This window comes from Nymphalis io, chromosome 4 (genome assembly GCF_905147045.1).
Source record: "Nymphalis io chromosome 4, ilAglIoxx1.1, whole genome shotgun sequence".
Taxonomy (NCBI): domain Eukaryota; kingdom Metazoa; phylum Arthropoda; class Insecta; order Lepidoptera; family Nymphalidae; genus Nymphalis; species Nymphalis io.
In genome coordinates, this window is record NC_065891.1 from 1,477,547 (window position 1) to 1,499,273 (window position 21,727).

At 31.9% G+C, this 21,727-nt stretch overlaps 1 protein-coding gene and 1 long non-coding RNA gene across 2 annotated transcripts in view; one reads left to right on the top strand and one right to left on the bottom strand.

The window, feature by feature from the left end:
- LOC126781765 (protein O-mannosyl-transferase Tmtc3) overlaps positions 1-21,727 on the top strand; it is a 175,648-nt gene that overhangs the window by 23,869 nt on the left and 130,052 nt on the right. The gene's annotated exons all lie outside the window — the stretch shown is intronic.
- Positions 5,618-6,305, bottom strand: LOC126781776 (uncharacterized). Its single transcript, XR_007670705.1, has 3 exons — positions 6,095-6,305; positions 5,825-5,938; positions 5,618-5,717 (listed from the first exon to the last, which is right to left on the bottom strand). It is a non-coding gene; the product is annotated as an uncharacterized LOC126781776 (long non-coding RNA).

Sequence of the window (21,727 nt, forward strand, 5' to 3'; positions counted from 1 at the left end):
CGTTTCCAGTCAGGCTCCACTTCGGGTCATATATTATGTATATAAATGAACTTGTACATGTATATAAATGTACTTTTATTTAATACGACTAAATAGTGTAAGTAAAGAAACACTATAGAATTCTCAAAGAGAGTTTGCAAAATTTCAGTCCGATTTTTAGAGCGGAACTGATTTAAAATGTGACACACACTAAAAGGTGAAGCAAAATGAAAGCTAATTTAAGCTTAACAATTTTATAATAAAATTCACTTTGAATCTAGATATCCCTAAAATTTATTTGCGTAACATAATTGAATAGTTCAAATACTTTAACGTAACACAAAAGATTAAAAACCAATAGTTCAAGAAATGAAACGTTTAAAGATTAAGAAGCTTAAAAAAATATAAATTCAAAAAACAATTATTAAAAAGTAAGTAATGCGTAATTTTTACGCGTTTATTTTTTATTAGTTAAATACTAATTGTTTAATATGATTTCTTAAAACATTCATTTGGGTAGCTTAAAATTTATTTTACTTAAATATTTCTTATCGCTTAGCTTAGCCGAACTGAAATCCGACATCTGATCGCAACCATTATGGCGTTCAAATATCATCAACTCACCACCTCAATTGCTTTGACTTAAACGGAGCTGACACGGATTACAGGAACCGTCCTTATAGATTCATTGTTATCTAATTGTTTATTTAAAGGTAATTCTAACCTCCTATAGGGAATGTTCTAGCATTTGAATCAACAGTATTTTATAGGCTTCAAGAAAACCTTATGAATCCAATAAGACTCTTATGTAATTTATTTTGTTTTATTAATTCTGTTTTAATTCTTTTTACAAAATTAGGTACCTATTCAATTTTTATAGTTTTTCATATATGATTTTTTTATTATAAAAAAAAACTAGATTATTAACGGTTGTGTATGTATCTATTATTAATTTTATATTAAATAAATGTCGTCAAATTTTTTCTACTCATCTATTAACATATTCTACATTACAACTTAATTTAATCAGAGCTTCACGTTTGATTAAAATAACAATACATGATCAAATATCTATGTTATTAAGATATTGGACTAACCAAAGTGTATTTAGTATTCATGATATTGAGTCGCATTCCATACTATACAATAATAATTATATAACAATATTAATTATGTATATATATACCACTAGATGAAACCACAACAAACATTATCATGTCACTTATCGTACAAACTACTAATAATCCGAAAATATGTACCGATAATGTATTCCCAACCGATATCGGCCACGGCGACACTTTTTCATTAACTACAAAGGCAGGAAATATTATAATAAAAAAAAATTGCGACAAAACGGGAACACTCTATTCCTGTACTAACATAGATCGGGTTTACGTGCATTTCAGAAGCATTTCTGCTAACATTTTAATTGGGATGGGATTCGAACCTACGACCAACGAGGCAAAGCAAGTAGTACCAGTTATACATATGTGTTATTAAAAGTCGCAATTAAAACTTGACTGAGTAGAGTACTTATCTAAAATACGGGTTTCGTTTTAAAATACAATTACTAGAACGTGTAGCAATGCTCGTTTACCGGTAAACCTGTCTTATTAAAGAACACTTAACTCGTATGCAAAAGCAAAAGAGCTTGGTCTTTTTAACTTAGCAGTATAAAACGAGTATCGCGTTACATGACACTGTATTCGTAACATTGAAAGCGCGCTGAACTCAATTATGGGCGGGTAATAGCCGAGTAAGTTAATACCCCCACAACATGCAAATAACATTAAATATCGGTGGAGCGCCAATTAAAGTCGTAAACTTTAATTGATATTCATGGACCTGTAATGGGAATGTAACTGGCTTCGAACGAAAATACCATTCATTGGACTTGCCTTATTGTGTTGGACACAAATAATTAAGCGATCAATTTTTGAATAGAAATAGCCTCACACATATTTTCAATTTATTTATATATATTATAGATGCAAAAGTAATTCCGTCTGACGGCTAAATCACTAAACTGATTTTTATGAAATTTGGTATGAAGCAAACTTGAAACCCAAGAGAGGACATAGACATATACTGTATAATTGTATCCACCTTTCCCCTCTTTAACACGTGGGCAAGCCGCGAGCGAAACCAAGTATATTGATAATCACACATTTAGATAGTTATTATTGTATTTTTATATAATTTTGTTGTACTTAATCTAGAACATAAAAACGTAAATCATGCAAAAACTTGCATGTTGCTATTTAAAAAAAATGCTAAGTGCGATTTGTAGCTTTCTTTTATAATGTTATTTTCCAGAAAAAAAACTGATTGATGAAATGATTTCTTTAGCTCACAATTTAGCGCTTATTATCAATACCAGGTTCGTGTTTAAAGGATGAGTGCGCCAGTGTTATTACAGCCACAGGAGACAAAAACTTGCAGATGTTTGTACTTCTTGCAGTGCTAGTGGTACTGAAGATGGTCTACTATCAGAGTGCCCATTTGCTCGTCTGCCTCTCCTTAAAATAAATAAAAAAGAATCGGTAACTTTATGATGGATCGACAATATCGATGAAGTTTTTCCTAGTTTTATTTTTCTAACGAACTTTGTCCGAGGGTCCGTCCTTGGAATTACGAGGATACTGTTTTTGTGAACACCTGTGAACTGTTTTTATAAATACTCTTCAATCTTTTATAATAAAGAGTAATACGACATATGAAAGTATTATATTCTGGCAGAGCCGAGATGGTACATTGTTTTAATACGTGGGTCTTAACCGGAGATTTCTAATATTTCTCCAATTATGGTTCATTTTGCTCATATTCGTGACAAGGCACTATTTTACAAACCTTAATTTACGGATAATTACTGTAAGAACTTACCATTCCTTACACCGTCAATGTGCTGCCAACCACGGCATCTAAAATGTTAATGCTCTTTGTGCCTATAATTATTCTGTATAACTTCCCTTTAATCAGTAATACAAAGTATCGGTGTTTAGGTAGGAAGACTAATTGGTGATGAAAAGTACCCACTCACATTTTTTTTTTATTGTATGAGTATGTGGCTGGGCAAATGGGCCACCTCATGGTAAGTAGTCACCACCCAACAAAGAAATTTTCATTGTGAAAATATAAACCAACCTTTACATCGCCAATGCACCACCAAACTTGGGAACTATAATGTTATGTTCCTCGTACCTATCAATACACTGGCTCCCTCACACTTCAAACCGGAACACAACAATACTAACTTCTATTGTTTTGCGGTGTAATATCTGATAAGTGGGTGGTACCTATCCAGACGAGCACTTGCAACAAGTCCTAACTCGAAGCAAATATCTTGCACTAATTCCTATCACTGGTAAAAAAATATATGCTCTTTTTATTGCATTGCTTAATGGTAGGAGAAAGAACATTCAGAAATGTAGATATTTTCCGCAATAAATGTAATCGTATCTTCTTTTAAGGGTTTTTTTTATTGCACGATGTGTAGTGCAATGCTCTCTCTATGTTTTTTTTAGCACCTTATGCTCAGAACGATGCAGTTCTTTAACCAATTTTCTTTTTGTTCTTTTTTTCTTATTTAGATTGCACTCCCGATGTCCTGTCTTTAATTTTTCCTTTTTCATGGGATTATTTTTCAGGTCGGTCTTACCGTAATTTGTTTCTGTTTGATATAAAATAAAGCACCTCTGAAGCACCGAACAGTTCCCCTGTGTCACAAAATGACAAGTTAATATTTACTTTAGGATTCAAAATCATTTTCAATAGCGCTTTCTGAGTAATTGTTATAAATAGAGTTATTATTATTTCATCACTTAATACTACATAATACTAGAAAATTTACTAAACATGCGACTGTTGCAACTAGCGGCCGAATAACCAAAACACTCAGCATTAACTGTGAACAAAATTATACCTCGCTGCTTAGCTCCGCATCCGAACAAACTAACACCGTTTACTTTCCGTTTCACGGTATTTTACGTACATATGTATTTTCATTATATTTGTTCTTCACAAACGTTCTTACTATATTCAAATATTGCTTATAAGTTTTCATATGAATTATAATATAAATATTTATCGTAAGACATCTTTTTCGGAATGGGACACGACAGGCCACATTAATCTTAATGTTTGAATAATTGATAATTACAATATTTTGTTATAAATGGGTAGAACATGTGAATCTGGAATCTGGTGAAGGATGCGTGTTCAATCCTGGGTGACTTGTTTGTTTGACGGGTCAATGACTTTTCAATTGCATCATGAGAGGGAAATTGGAGCAGCGTGATGAGACAAGCATCAAGCCGTCTCCTCAATCTAAATATAGACTAGTTAATTTTAATGTCGTGCCAATAATAAATAGCATATTGTAGTTATTGATATCAGTAATACTAATTATGTTGCTCTAGGACAATGTTTTTTAAAATCATAACGAGGAAAGGCTGATAAGTTCGCGGCCTAAAGTAGTTAATGAAAAAAAAAGTAGATTTACATATTTAACTTTTCAATATAATTTCCCTCGAGTGAAATACGCTTTTCATATCTGGTTTATAATGTCTTTAAATCACTCAATAAATATTCTTTGTCTTCAAAATGACGATCTACCGAAGCTTTCATTTCGTTGTCATCAGAAAATCTATGCCACGTAAGTTCTTTTTCGTTTCGGAAAAAGGAAAAAGTCGCTAGGCTCTTGATCTGGGCTGTACGGTAGATGGACAATATTTGAAAAACCCTTTCTTCTTGTAATCATTCGAAATTTGGTAAGGTGTTATTTTTATACGATCACTGAGTCCCGAAGTAACTGATAGGAGTAACGAGCTAATTAATCACCTTAGGCCGCGAATTTATCAGCGTTCCCTCGTATTTCTGCTAGTTTTTAAAAAAAATCAGTTTGTACATCCTTAACATGTATAATCGATATTAGTGAAGAGAATTCCATGAATAAATAAAAAAACAATATACGAATACGAAATCAATAACCAAATGATGACTTGGTCAATCGGTCGGGATGGTTTTCGTTCTATGGGGGAGGCTTTCGTCCAGCAGTGGACGGCAAAAGGCTGAAAAAAAAAACCAAATGATGAATATTTCCGATTATGACTGAAAATAACTTGTAACTTATATACTATATTAAATTAATGGCGAAGTTATTTTAATTATAAATGTAATACTCTTAAGGTTTTAATTTCATTTCAATGAAAATTCAATTAAGTAAATTACAAATTACTTGCTTGTTTGAAGTCTTGCTAGTTACGATTAATGGGTATAAGTATCGTATGCTTAAATTAATGAAAAGAAACCTTAAAATTCTATAGAATTAGTTCACGATCCTTGCTTTATAACTATATATACTGACTAAATGTGATTTAAGTATTTATGTAATAAATAAATAGCTCTCTTGTAAAGCTAATATTAGTATTTGCAAGTTAACAAAACCAAAACAAACTTTATTTTTCTCTCTCTTTGTCTGTTTGTCTTTACAGTTACAGTTTACTATTTATTTCAGCAATCGATTTAAATACACGTATATATTAAATGTTATAAGAACTTAAAGTTATAATAAAAAATAGCAATTTTACAAATCATGCCTTCGTGAAATATTTAAGAAGAATATTAGCAGCTTTTCGCCGTTGAATTAATTCCGATTTTCTTGTCGAAGAATGTCTTTATAATTTGATTTACTTCTTGATCTACTGTCTTAATCAATTTTATTACAACCAGTATACAAGCTGTTGAATGAAAGGAGATAAAAAATACGTTAACGTTTTATTTTCATAATTCGAACCATTTGACAATTATTATAAAGGTGAAAAATGTATAAATTAGGATACATTACAACAAAAACTTGAAAGCGAGTAGTTCAGAGATTTCTCCATCTTTCGCATCTAATCGGATCAATCGTTGTTTTCTTCAAGTCATCGGTCCACCTGGATACTCTTTTGTTACATAGCTACAGTATTAATGTATATAAATAAAAGTACGTGTTAATACGTCTGTTTGTAAATAAGCTTCGACACCGTTTGACCGATTCATATAAATGTTTACATATATGTATGTATTTTTTCATGAGGAAGGTTTTTATTCGATCAATATTGTTGTAACTTACTACTAGATGGTGCTGTAGCACATAAACTAGACAGCTCAGCCAATCGTCATCCCAGTTGGTTTAATTTATAGGCTATTTAATTTCTGCCGTATTTTACTAGTACATATATAACTAAAGAATATAACTCTGTGTTGCGATGTGATTAAAAATTAAAACTCATATCACATTTATTGCAAATCAAACTCGTTATTTTATTTTCTCAATTTTAATACGTTTCATCTTAATTCCTTTTTGACACACACTCTTTTTTTTTATCCGTCACATTCTCGACTCTAAATTTAAAAAAAAATATAAATCATCATAAAAGGAGGTTACATTTTAAACACTCTGAAATATTATTCGTTTAAATACGATCATTTATTTTCTTATATAATTAAATGTAAAAAAAATAATCAATAAAATTAACTAGTTGCAAGCTAGCATTCATGGTATTTTATATAAAATAGGTCAATCATAAACTACGATTTTAGCGTTTAGAAATCTTAAAAAGCTTATTTGTTGTTAGAATCCGATTATAATCAATAGCATCTCGTCCTATATACTAAATATAACCCTAAAATGAGATAAAAGACAAGAATTAGTGTAGCCAATATTAAAGTATATAAACAGAATTATATACAAAATAAAGTATGTGACCCAACCGTTTTGTCCATTGTCCAAAAGTATGTCGCTTCCATTTAGAAAAAAGCCTAGATAGAAGATGGCCTACATGTTGCTTCAAATCGAAGACCTAGCTTTTAACCCACGTTCCAATTACAGTGGCCTTTCTTGTCGACCTACATGTCTATACATACGAAGTCTTATCATATCCTCTCATTAGTGTTCCATTTCAGCCTCTACTCGTGAAATAATACCTTATGATAATCCTTAAGCATCAGAATTTTAAACAGTATACAGTAACAGCCTGTTAATGTCCCACTGCTGGGCTAAGGCCTCCTCTCCCTTTTTGAGGAGAAGGTTTAGAGCTTATTCCACCACGCTGCTCCAATGCGGGTTGGTAGAATACACATGTGACATAATTTCAATGAAATTAGACACATGCAGGTTTCCTCACGATGTTTTCCTTCACCGTCAAGCACGAGATGAATTTTAATCACAAATTAAGCACGTGAAAATTCAGTGGTGCTTACCCGGGTTTGAACCCACGATCATCGGTTAAGATTCACGCGTTCTAACCACCAGGCCATCTCGGGTATAAATTGTATTAACTTTTTAAAAATACTGTACAGCAATAATAACATTATGAATATTTTTAACTATTAACGTTTTGTGTCAAACATATTTTTAATACCATCAGGTCTTAACGACTATAATATATTGGTGGAAAACCTAACAATAACAGTTTCAATCTGACATAAACGGGATCTACTATCCCGTATAACGAATAATGATAATTTATGTCAAAATAATTACATTCATTTGAGATAGTTACATGAAAATTGCTGCTAATTATAATCATTCGTATTCCCGTATTACCTGATAGGTACAACGTTGGTGTCTTTAAATCCAGGGTGAACAGGTATCTTTTAGGCAAGCGTGATACATCTTAGACTGTGTCGATGCTTAAGATCAGGCAAGTCAACGGTCAAGCAATTGCCTATTAAGTGTAAAAAAAAATCATCAATAGCGCAATTGTTTACGGGTCGCCTAGCGATGTAAACGTTGCTGATTCGATCCTGGCTGGCGAGTTTACGCTAAACGCTAAAAGAATATTAGCATATTCTTTTCAAAGCTTAGTCCGTTATGTAGTTAAATTCTAATAATATCGTTATTGAAATCACTAGAAATTTCAAAGCTAAATTAATTAACAGTTCAGTCGCTAAATATAATTTAATAATTCAGTGGTGTCAAACGGAAATAATATAACTTCGGCGTAGGTGCAAATTGCCCTCTTCCTACGGAGGACGCTAATGCTATTATGTACTTGGGATTCTATAATAATATCGTATAAGTCCTCGTCTAGACCGACAGAGCGAGGCAGGAATAGGTTGGTGAAAAAGAAAGCATTAAGATGTTGTTATGCCTAAGCGAAAAAAAATTTAAACCAATTAATGCAAATTAAACAGTACAAAAATCAGCATGGCGACTTGGGTTCGAATTTAGAAATCGCTTCAGGAAATTAAATCTTTGACTTTTTTATATTTTATAAAAATAAATATTATAATTTATACGTTTTGATCGACGTAATCGAAAACAAATAAAATTTTAATGGAAAGTATATTTTTCCGTCTGATGATAACATCAGATTGAATCTCAGTATTGCAAACGAAAGTTAAAAAAAAGACTGCTTATTAAATTATAGCACTTGAAGATATATCTTTGTAACTAAATATGCTTATAAAGAAAAGATTTGTAAATGGTGGCTGATCTTTGACCAGACTAATCGCGCATATTGGCATCTACTCGCACACTATTCCTATCTCTCTTGCTCACGTTACGGTAACAAAAAAGAATGATCATTAATCAATTTGAATTATTTTTCAGAACAACCATTCCTTTCATCATATTATATTTAACTACACAACGTCAAAACAAATTAATCTGATTATTAATAAAACGGAATAGACTTTATTAAATCAACATACTTTTAATAGTTAGTGTAATCAAAAAAAAAAAATGTTTGGTCCATATTTACGTAAGAACATCACAAGGATAATATATTTTTTTTTTATAGAATAGAAAGGTGGACGAGCATATGGGCCACCTGATGGTAAGTGGTCACCAAACGCCCTTAGACATTGGCATTGTAAGAAATGTCAACCATCGCTTATAGCCAATGCGCCACCAACCTTGGGAACTAAGATTTTATGTCCCTTGTGCCTGTAATTACACTGGCTCACTCACCCTTCAAACCGGAACACAACAATATCAAGTATTGCTGTTTTGCGTGCCAAGATGGCCCAGTGGTAAGAACGCGTGAATCTTAACCGATGATTGTGGGTTCAAACCCGGGCAAGCACCACTGAATTTTCATGTGCTTAATTTGTGATTATAATTCATCTCGTGCTTTACGGTGAAGGAAAACATCGTGAGGAAACCTGCATGTGTCTAATTTCACTGAAATTCTGCCACATGTGTATTCCACCAACCCCCATTGGAGCAGCGTGGTGGAATAAGCTCCAAACCTTCTCCTCAAAATGAGGAGAGGAGGCCTTTAGCCCAGCAGTGGGACATTCACAGGCTGTTTCGGATCGGATCGGGCTGTTTTGCGGTAGAATATCTGATGAGTGGGTGGTACCTACCCAGACGAGTTTGCACAAAGCCCTACCACCAATAATATTGTATTCTATGCGAAGTAGGCTCGAGGCTACAAGTAACAACGTTTCGTAATAAAGATTCTAACGAGACGGCAATACTGACAATGTATTTAGAAGCGTTAAATGTATAGTCTGCGTGAAATTCTAGTCCTGCTTTATCGATCAATGATTTTTTTCCATAATATCATAATGTAACGAACAAACCGAAGGATGTCTTTAATAATATAAGTATGATTATGAGTGCTTCTGTAATATGACACGCGCAGACGACTAGAAATCTGATTCAGAAGACATTACTTAAAATACATGTTTAGCTATTGGCGCTGCCATGACGGCCACAGTATTTCCTCTCTGATTTCTAGGTTGGTCTGGACGGTTTTCGGCCAGTCATGTATCTGATAATTATCGTGTCATCTCTATACCGCCGCCATTTAACAATAAATACTTTTCCATCCAACCTTAAACTAAAAATTTTATTTAAATTTCACCCTCGTTAAATTTCTTGTTATAAAAAATTAAACACGTACCTACATTATCCCTTAGCTTACAAACTAAAACTTTAGTAGCAATTTAACTTACTAATTTAAAAACATTTTTGTCGGCGAGGACGTTGTAGCCGAGAAAATGGAATCACCATTAGAGATCGAGTAAGGTGCTCCAGCATTTTATCGGAAATAGACTTAACTGTGACTTTTGGGGTCTCAAATTGACATGAATATTTATGAGCTGATCTCCTTTCGCCCTTGCCAAACGAAACCTATCTGAGGCAATTTTTGTTTAATTAATATTGCCTTTATGGCTCCTCAAGAACTATGCGTTAAAGAAGCAAAGTTGGTACGATTTAATATTTTATTTTAAATTTTGAACGAAATGTGATAAAGTCTTAATCTTGCATTGTCTATGTCAAGAAAATTGAAAATTTAAGGGACATAAAGCAGATGTTGTTCACAAAGGAGCATTTACTAAGTGAATAAATAATATCTTAGTAAGAAAGTGGCGTCATAAATAAAACGCTTCTTATGCGATTGTCTTTTCTTGAAAATGGCTGCGAGGTCGCACTTGACACTAATCGAATGTATTTCAATGATCATTATTATACTTGTTAAACTATCAATTGTTTTTGACAAATCATTTTTGTTTTGTTCGCGTTCATTGAATACTTACAAAAATAAATAGATATTGTTATAAACAGTCGAGATGGCCAGTGGTAAGAACGCGTGAATCTTAACCGATGATCATGGGTTCTAACCCGGGCAATCACCACTGAATTTTCATGTGTTTAATTTGTGTTTATAATTCATCTTTAGATGTATTATGTTTATGTAGGGAATTAAGAAAGTAACTACACACCCTATGCCTCCCTAAGCACGTACATCCTGTTAGTGCCCACACTTGCACCTGCTTTTGCAATCACTATAATATCATTTGCTTAGCTGATTATTTTTATTTATGATGTATTATGTTCTATATTAATATTATGTAAATGAATTAACTAACTTGTTTTTAGTCAGTTAGTTGAATTTTTTTCATATAATTAAATAAATTAATTTTGCAATAAAACTGTAAAAAAAGTTAATTTATTAATTTACAGCGTGTTATATATAACAGAATCAACGTATTCACGAAGTTGAAAAAACAATTTTCACAATAGCTAATTACTTTGTAGGAAACATGTACAGCACTCGTCTCGCGTTCTCAGTTACGAGCCTTTGATACAATATACATGTTCACTAAAGCTTGGATTACTTGATTTGTTTTCATAATAATTATCAATTAGAGATGTTATTAGTAGCGTTATATGGCAAACGGCTGTACTGCTCTTAAAGGCTCTTCACCCTTGTTCGTTATGTAAATATTGTCTTTGTCTTGACATAGCCTTTTCACACACAGCAGCAGTGGAACTGTTTGAAGAGGTTAATTCACTTTCATATTGATGTCTTCATGTTTGATATCAAATATGATATGAAACGTAAATTGAAACCGTTCTGTCACGAATCTAATATCGACCTAACTGTGTTTATCCTTTCTTGTCCTGTTTCTGGCTTCCCACTTTGATATATGAATAAATTTCGCTTTGATAAAATAGGACGTGCTTCCAATCGCTGCGACGTGCATATCTGAATGGATCGATTGAAATCGAGTAATAAAAGAATTGACAGGACGTCGAATTTCCCTCCAACGTCTTTAGAATTATAAGCTTATTGACGTGAATAGGTTACAGTTGAAATATTTTCGAGATATTCAATTTTATATAACTCAGTTGCCTTGTTTGACGGGCGTTACAATGAAAACGATTTCATGTTTTTACTGACTATGCTTAGCTACAGAATACTAATTTAATTAAATTCAGTATAAAGCAGAGTTTCAGCTGAACATAATCGTTTCAAATTCCCATCGTCCCATTAAGATCATATTAGGGTTTGTGTTGTAACAAAAACCTTGCATCCTGGCGGGCATTTGTTAAGATGTAAATTTATTCCGGGGAACAAAGAGCGCCTGCACAATCAAGGGCTCCGCAAAAACTATATGAGTTTAATGATTTTGAAACGTGGCTTTTTGATTGGTGGAAATTTCGATTGTATCATTAATAAAAAAATAAACACATCACACTTAACGAATACCTTTCGCGGATCCGAAAACGTGCGAGATAATATAATAAAAATATACTTATGCCAAGATTGAATCTGCAACAGTTATTGTATAGTAGCAATCAGCAAAATGTTACCTGTTTAATAAATAGGAAAAGGAATTACGAGTGAATATATGGACGAGATAAAATCAACGAAACTTTTGAATAACACGTAAATATTGCTTGGCATGGTCTACTGTGAGAAGAAAATTTAGAACTTATTCCACTACATTTTTTCAATGCGGTTTAGTGAATACATATGTGGCAGATTTTTATCCAAACTATATAAAAATTCTAATCAGTTCATCTTCACCACGCAGCATGAGATGATATAAAAACACAAATGAACATTAAAATTTAGTATTCGCAATCGAATACTAACTCGAACTCGAACTAGAAATAGTAAATATGAAAAATTATATCATTCATTCGGTTATTAATACACATAGGAAAATAGCAGCATAAAACTTCCAGGAATTCTTAATTTGATATTTTAAAATATCTCTCTTTATCTACCTACCCTTTCATCCATATACGTTTCTTCATAAAATGTGTTATAAGAATTAATTTAACAAAATTCAATTCATTTTGAAAGATGCGTTCAATTTGTCAAATAATGAATGCACCTCTAGCGGATAAAACGAAGTTTGCTTATAATAAATTCAATTCAAACATAAAATCTTTATTTACTATAGAATTGTGTAAATTGCACGAATAGCCTACTTTTACAGGACAAAAAAAGAATAAGCAGAAGTTACTAGCATGCTATTATTGAGCATACTAGGTTGTATGTAGAAAGCATGTGTGTTCCGGGCTAAAACTTTTCTTCATACACGAACAAAATTAATAACGAATTCAACGGCTTAATATTAATGAGATATTTATTCATGCATTGAGCGTTACGTTTAAATCTTTCAGGTATGTCTGAGATATATCAAATAACGTGAAATCTAAACATAATGAGAAACACGATCATCAAAGCCATTGTCGGTTGCTATTGTAAATCTTTATATACATCTCTGTTAAGACGTGAAGTGTAAATTAATTTCAACTCTATAAAATTTCGATTTAATTAAATTGAAATATCCATTGCTTTTAATGAAAACTTCTTTGGATCTTCTTCAAGTATATATAACAATATAACTATGTACATTCGTTTTAGTCTGTGGCTTATGTATATTAGAAGTGGTTATTAGAACACTGTTTTAAGTTTCGTTTTAATTTAAGGTCTAATTAAATTAATATTTTGTGTGCAGGTAATAGGTGTCGTATTGAGATTTGAATGGGTTATAATGAAAGTTTATTATTTTTGATAACATAAACTAGTGTCATTAAATTTAAATTTAGATGGGACGAAAATAAAAATTCAAGATCAAACTTTTTTCCGATACTTAAACTTTTCTTAATAAAATACCACTTACGTCCATAACATTGGCACTGTAAAAATATTAACCATCCTTTACATTACCAGTGCGCTATCAAAATTGAGGAAAAAGATTTTATATCCCTTGTGTATAGCTTATTCCAATCAAAGAAGGAGTAGACATAAAGTAACCTTAGATATTCCTTTTCCATGCGATTTGCTAATAGTTCTTCTATATTATAGACAACAAACGGTTGATAATACAAAACTATTCCATTTATTTTTTTATAGATAAGGAAGGCGGACGATCTTATGGGCCACCTGATGGTAAGTGGTCACCAACACGCCACCAACCTTGGGAACTAAGATGTTATGTCCCTTGTGTATGAAATTACATTGGCTCACTCACCCTTTAAACCGGAACACAACAATACCAAGTACTGCTGTTTAGCGGTAGAACATCTGATGATTGGGTGGTACCTACCTAGACGAGCTTGCACAAAGCTCTACCACCAGTATTTAGGTATAATATAAAATTATATATGTTAGTTGTTACTTTCTTTCAGTTTGATCAGCGTTTTATCAATGATATACTTTTTTATGTGTCATTGCAAATACATTAAGAAAATTTAGTACGACGAGCTTGCACAAAGCTCTATCACCAGTTTATTATTTATATCCACCTTAATTTCACTTCCATAGTTCCGATAAAAACTACGCCGACTTTCGAAATGCCATTTTTCGCAAATCCATTATGAATATAGATTATTCAAGATCTCGGCCAATGATATCGCGTCAATACAATGTCAAAGTTGTTTATTTGCCTTTTGACTTTTGACAAGGGTAAGATGCAAAATGCCTCATCCTAAAATTGCTATTTAAATTATTATTTATTATTAATATAATTTGTTGTACACTTATAATATTGAAGAATGTTTAGGATTAAAATGTTTTTTTTTTTTAATAAGGTTTTTACCTACTCACAATAAACTGGTATATCTGCATCCAGTCGGAAACGTGAAAAACCTACCTGCGCACCTTGCGCTTGCCTGAATGATGAATATGGTGTAGTAAATCGGCATTAGCTAATCATAGGTGTTTGGTATATATAGACATTAACAATCTTGATACTTTACCCATGAAATTTAAGAACAACAATCCATAAATGTTATAATCTGCATTGGAGCAACGCGATTAAGCTCTGAATTGTTACCTAAAAATAGTTTGAAAGATTACAAGAAAAATATAAGAAACTAATTTATCCTTTTTAGAGTAAATTACCTTATTTGTCCCTCTTTAACCTTCAACGCCTTATCTTATTTGTCTTGATAATTTGGAACTCGAATAGACTGAGTCAAGAGGAACCGCTAAAATTTAATTATCGAACAAGTAAGAAACAAACGCGAGCGATGGCGCTGACGATAGCCAGGTCATTAAGTTTTTAACCGTTTTAAAGGGTCTCATTAAATATTTATAAGAATTGTGTCGAATAAATTATGTTCTTTATAAAGTTTAACCTCAACTAACGGAAAGGTTTTATTAAAAAATATATTCTGCAAAAGTTTTCTGCGTTTTACTTCAGATTGATTAAAATGATTATAAGCCATGTATATTAAAAAAAAAATTAGATATACTATTAAAAATATTAGTCGTATTTTTTTAATTTATTTATTATTTAGTTATCTATGTCATTTTATTTGTAAAAAGATAAAAAAATACATTATATATATTTCCCGCTGTTATGAAATGATTATTTTTAGAATCGCTTACTTTGATGAGTTTCGATATCATGTTAATTTAACCTCGATGACGTACAGAATTAAAATATTCACCTTCTTCATTGATGTCTTTGACATTTTCAATTTAGAGCAAAATTACTTATCAATAATTTTATCTTATTTTTAAATTATTTAAAAAACCACCACTAACTCAAGTACCACCCATTCATCATATATTCTACCGCCAAATAGCAATACATAGAAATGGTATTTGAAGGCTAATAAATTATAATTGTCACAAAATGAGCCGAAAAAGAAATACTAGGTATATAAGTCTAGCTATTGAAAATCTTACCTACTTACTTATGTAATCAATAATGCACATTAAATTATTTGCACAAAACATTAACTTGAAAACGTAACGCACTTTACAGCACTTTAGAAACTAAAAACAAACAACAAACGTTAAAAACATTGCAGAACAATATTTTGATTACATTGCACGTTATGTATTACATTGCATGTTATGTATTCAACAATTCAAATGTACACTAACTAAGAACTAAGTAAATGAAAGCAATCTATGTAATGCTTTGAATGAAACTTGATCGTTCTGTAAAACAAGCAAGAGGGATGTCGTTCCTCCATCTCGGTATTTCCATTCGCAACGTTTCGTCTTTTGTTTCTTGCAAGAACAACATGCCCTTTGTCTAAGCATATGGAAATGTTTATCCAGCGGTTGTATCTGCTTTTATATTAGTACATAATTTTGAGACTTATCAAACGTGTATTTTTTTAATGCGCTTTCTGTTTGATTACAGGTACGTTAATTAAAGCTCTTCCCTTCCACTGAATGATTTATTGTAAGTAATTTAAACGTTTATTGGACTAACCTTTAACATATCATTTTTAAATATATATTGTGCTTTTATTATATACAGTGAGTATATAATAAAAGCAATTACTCTAAAAGTTTTGTTAATGTAATTAGGTTAATTATAATTACTCCCATGTAACGTAAATGTTTTTGTTGTCACCTTTCATGAAAGAAATTGATTGATTGTTTAGTATAAGAGAGTTAGACTTACTTAATTGGAAAGCATATAACATATCATATAGTATGACTTCAAGTGGTACTGTGCTAATTTTCAATATCGTCATTTATTATAAACGATTTTCTCTAATATATTTTAAATAACAACCCGCAGAGGTTTTATTGCTCAAAAACGTCAGATAAACAAATCTGACTAAATACTGAACGCTCATTGGTCGTCTATTGCGTCATCAGATGACATTGGTCAATTACCGTTTATTAATTTGCACTCTTATAAAACATTAAACACTTTATAAATATGTATGTTTTTTTTATTTATATATTTTTCTTAAATTATTAATAATGATTAAGGCCGAATTTTCACTAACTCAATTGTATTACTATACAAACTAATGTACCTCTTTTTGTAAAGTGCGATGTCACAAATTGCTTTCTTAACAAATACAATCAAACCTAAAACATTTCCTTTAACCTTCTCCCTTTATACAAAATTCACGATATCGGATGTTCAATATACCGATAAAAATATGAATGGCCCCAAGATGAATGTATTATATTAAAGAATTTGCGAGATTCTTAGTAAATTGTCCGCTATGATATGAATGAAAATAAATCATGAATAGCTCGAACCTTTCACGGAGATGAAATTCCGTATTGCCATAACTCGATAATATTAATGCTAGGAGAAGGCACAGGATGCGCTGTCATATTTATTATTGAAGTATTAGAGTGACATGGTACTTATATTTTTTTGTCACCTATGTTTGAAGTAACTTAGGACTTTTGTTTTTTTAATTTAATAAATAAAACAAGTTCGTTAGTTGTATGTTACATTATAAGCTAAAAATGACAGATGGCAAAAAAAGATTGACATCAAGTAAACAAAACCATTTATATAAAATAATACAAAGTAGTAAAATATATATATAATAGCTCTTTACCCCTTCTCGCTTATACTGTTTCAGCCATATCATTTCATTATAAAAAATCATAAGCGTTTTATAATTGTTTTTTTTTTTACAATTATGTGCTGTTAGTTTATTGCAAAACTGTCACTGGAAATCAAGATATCACAGGGGACAGAATTCGCAAATCTTCAACAGAGATCGTGATGTCTAACCAACCACTGCCAAGTTTTCCCGCGATTTTTTTAACATACCGTGCTCTGCCGTGAAGTAAAACATCGTGAGGAAACTGGAATTTGTCAGATAAAAACGGAGCAATTACGCACTACTATATTTTTTAATAATACTATTAGTAAATACCGCAAAAGAACATTTAACAATTAAAATAGTAAACAATCAAATAAGTTTATCAATTTTAACGTCTGCAAAGCCAAACATTTTTACGCCGAGTTCCACTCTTTATACTAATAATAATGTCCTGGGACATTATTCGCTCACGGTCATCTGATCCCAAACTAAGCAGAGCTTTTACTATGGAAACCAGAGAACTGATATACTACACACTACTTTTCTTTTGTAAATACATACTTATATAGATAATTACACCCAGACTTACGACAAACAGACATGTTCATGCACACAAATGTCTGTCTTGTGGGAATTGAACCCACAACCTTCGACGTGTAAGCGAAGTAAATCTACCAACCACGCCAACCGGCCCGTCAACTACGATACTCTTTGTGGTACTAAGTTTGTAAACTCTTTAATATAAAATCAGGTTACCGTTTATTATTACTAACCTTACGATACCAAGTTGAACTTATATTAAAAATCTCAAATTTAATATATTATTTATAAATGGTATGATTATGTTTACAATAATTTCAACCCTTAGAATACTTCGTAACGCTAGAACTGTTACGTAAAATAAATAACCCTGGCGATATAGAACTTTATAACTCAATATTACTTTGTTTGCCTTTTTATACGAAACGTGGTTTTGTATGGAAGTTGTTTTTGAAGTGGATCCCTCGTAGCAAGTCTTTGTGTTATCATAATCCTGTGTAAATTTTCCTCGATGATCGGGCAATTGTATTACTTTACCGTGTCAATTAATAAATTATGATTAAGACTTTAAACGGTTTAATCTTATTTAATAGTTTCGTTTGTGAAATTCATTTAATTTATATACATAGAGGAGTTAATCATATACAAATCAAAATTAAAATAGCTGTAGAAGACAATGACCGCATGCAATAGCTGGAGCTTTATTCTCGTTGAGTTACAATTCTGATTATCTGGGCCAAAAACTCAGCCATCCTGTCTCCAGTGGAGGCAGTAAGAGGGGATTTTATATGTTATGTTATATTCGTAGTCAAAATATCTTTTGTGTTATTTATTTATAAGAAAATATGATTAATAATATAATGACAATAGAAAAGTATATAGCTATGTTAGTATCAACAGTGTCTTGTCTGTTATGACGTAGCGTATACATAAACGCTTACTCACTGACCCTTAATACCAGAATATAGTAGTTACTATTTAATGGTAAAGTAATGGTAATAAAGGTAATCTGTACACTTCATATGATCATGGTCTAAACCTGAATTCCAATACAGTACACTTTCAACATAAAATAAATTAAAGTCGTACATTCATCAGGTAAGCGTCTCAACCATCTAGCCAAAGTTATCGTATTACGTAATGCTCAAATAAATAAGATAAAGACAAAGAATTGTCATGATTTATTATTTATTATCAATTCGAAAATCTTTTTTTGTTGTTACGCTTTAACATCTTAACTTTTCAACCGATCATCGCAAAATTGCATTCACGATGTCAAACAAGTTATTAATAAAATAAATATTATCATCACTATTATTAGCAAACAATAAATTCTATTTATAAACGTTTCAAGCATCAAATCAATAACGCGTACTCTGAAAACAAATAAATGTATATTCCATTTTATTATATTAGTAAATAAAACATGAAAAGAGAAAGTACGCAAAACTATTATTAACAATATTTTATTCTGACAGCGTCTATATCAATTCCGAGTCAAATTCTTAGCAATTCCATTGATACCGAGAGTCAGTTTCTCAGCAGTCAGAGGGAAATCGACCAAACTAAAATAAATGGCGCATAGTTCGAACCTTTCAGGGAGATGAAATTCCGGGCCATCTCCTACCTCGATATGATCAAATAAACCCTCCCACCTATCTAGGACGTCTTTACGAAACAACTGGGACTTGTCGGAATGACATCAGACTAATATTATATATGCGGAATTTACTCCATCCATTTTTTACCTCAACTCAACTCAACCATTAAACCGATCGTAATGAAATTTAGAGCATAGAGCAGAGGTACCCGTAACTTGAAGAAAGATGAGGGATACAAATGACGTCATGTAATAGATTAATAGTAAAAGTAGAATGGACGCGAGTATAGTTGCGGGGAACAGTTAGTATTTACAAAGATATTTTCATAAATGTATAAAAAAAAGTCGTTGGAATTGTTTTCTTTTATCCCCCGATATTTATGGTAAGCGCGAATCGATTGCTGAAAGCAATCAGTTGATTGTATGCTTCCATATAAACTACAGATGACCAAAATATCCTCCTCAAAAGGACAACTCAAAGACCTCAACGGATTCGAAAATATTATAGTATTTTTTGTGAGAAAATCGTATTTGGTCTCCAAGGTGAAGCCGACAATATTATTTTAGTATGATATTTATATAAGTGAGATATATATTTATTTTGAGAAGGTATAAGTTAACAGTTTTTTTTTGTTATTTCTAAAAATTAAAAATTTTGTCACTTGGTCTATGAAATAAATATATTATTATATACAGCTGCGAACCTTTCTGAAGACATTTTGGATATTTACAAATACTTCAACAAAGAAATTTTCTGTCATAGTTTTTTGCATCATTCGCCTGGAAGAATAAAAGAGTTTTGACATTTATCTCAGAAAATATGTAACAAATAAACATACTATATAATCTAAAGTAACAGCCTGTTAATGTCCCATTGCTGGGCTAAGGCCTCCTCTCCCTTTTGAGGAGAAGGTTTGGAGCTTATTCCACCACGCTGCTCCAATGCGGGTTGGTAGAATACACATGTGGCATAATTTCAATGAAATTAGACACATGCAGGTTTCCTCACGATGTTTTCCTTCACCTTCAAGCACGAGATGAATTATAAACACAAATTAAGTACATGAAAATTCAGTGGTGCTTGCCCGGGTTTGAACCCACGATCATCGGTTAAGATGCACGCGTTCTAACCACTAGGCCATCTCGGCTTAATCTATAGCCGCCATGAAACAATAAACTAAAATAATGTAGTAGTTCAATATAAATCGGATAAATACATTTTGCTTGAATTCGGAAAAACAATAAAAACGTACCCATGATACGATATTAGTATGATGATGAACTACCTCGTAAAACTTTTAGCTACCTTACAGGGCTCCGGGTCCGGGTCAACCAAGAATGATAATTGAAAAAAAAAGTTATCGGTAAATATCTTTTTAGCAGCAGTCTGAAATTTAGAAGTTGACAATGAACAGCTTACATTCCCGTGACTCGGAAAGAACAATCCCGTTGGTCCGAAGCCTGAACCCTTTCCGGTCGTGTTGGATTTGCCGTCTCATGGAATTTTAAGAGTGAGGGAATAGAAAGAACCCCAGTTTTGTGCACACTTGTACATTTCGTAGCCGAAAGTTATTTTTTACTAACAAGACACGAGTATATTGTCCTATAAAAGCAGTCCTTTAGTTTTCTGGTAAAAATAATTCAATGATGAGAAAATAATATTTCTAATTCGATATTTGGATATAGAGTTGTCTGGTGATTTGCAAATGACAGGTACTTAGTGAACATAATCAAAGTTATCCAGCGGTCTTCGGGAGCAACATTCTGTTATAATAGGTATCACTAGCTAGTAAACTCCACACCGTCTTGATAGTTATTTAAGTAAATTTAGATTTCACAACATGAGTTTTAAATAAATAAAACATAACATATTTTAAATTATAAACGCTAAAACGTAGTTTAATATAAAATATCCAGGCTCACGCATATAATACTACTACTATTAATAACTATATAACTATAACTGCAATTAAGATAAATATTTCATAATAAAAAGTAATAGTTTCATGGCGGGTATATATTATATGTTGTATGATTTTAGAGATATTCCTTATTACGTTAATGTAGTCTCAAAGAAAGCGATTCGACCGCTTTGCAAGCAAACGCTGACAAAACTATAACAGATAAACCAAAACTTTGTACATTTGATTTCTAAATCTCCAAATCTAATGACTACGTAAAAACCTTACTATATATTTATATATTAAATATATTTAATAGAGAAGAGACTGTATTTGTATTTTTGTTCTGTATTAAAAAATTTAGAATTAACTTGATTTCTATTTATTTATTTAAGCCGATATGGCCTAGTGGTAAGAACTCGTAACCGATGACCGTGGGTTCAAACCCGGGCAAGCACCAATGAATTTTCATGTGCTCAATTTGTGATTATAATTCATCTCGTGCTATACGGTGAAGGAAAACATCGTGAGGAAACCTGCATGTGTCTAATTTCACTGAAATTCTGCCACATGTCTATTCCACAAATCCGCATTGGAGCAGCGTGGTGGAATAAGCTCCATACCTTCTCCTCAAAAAGG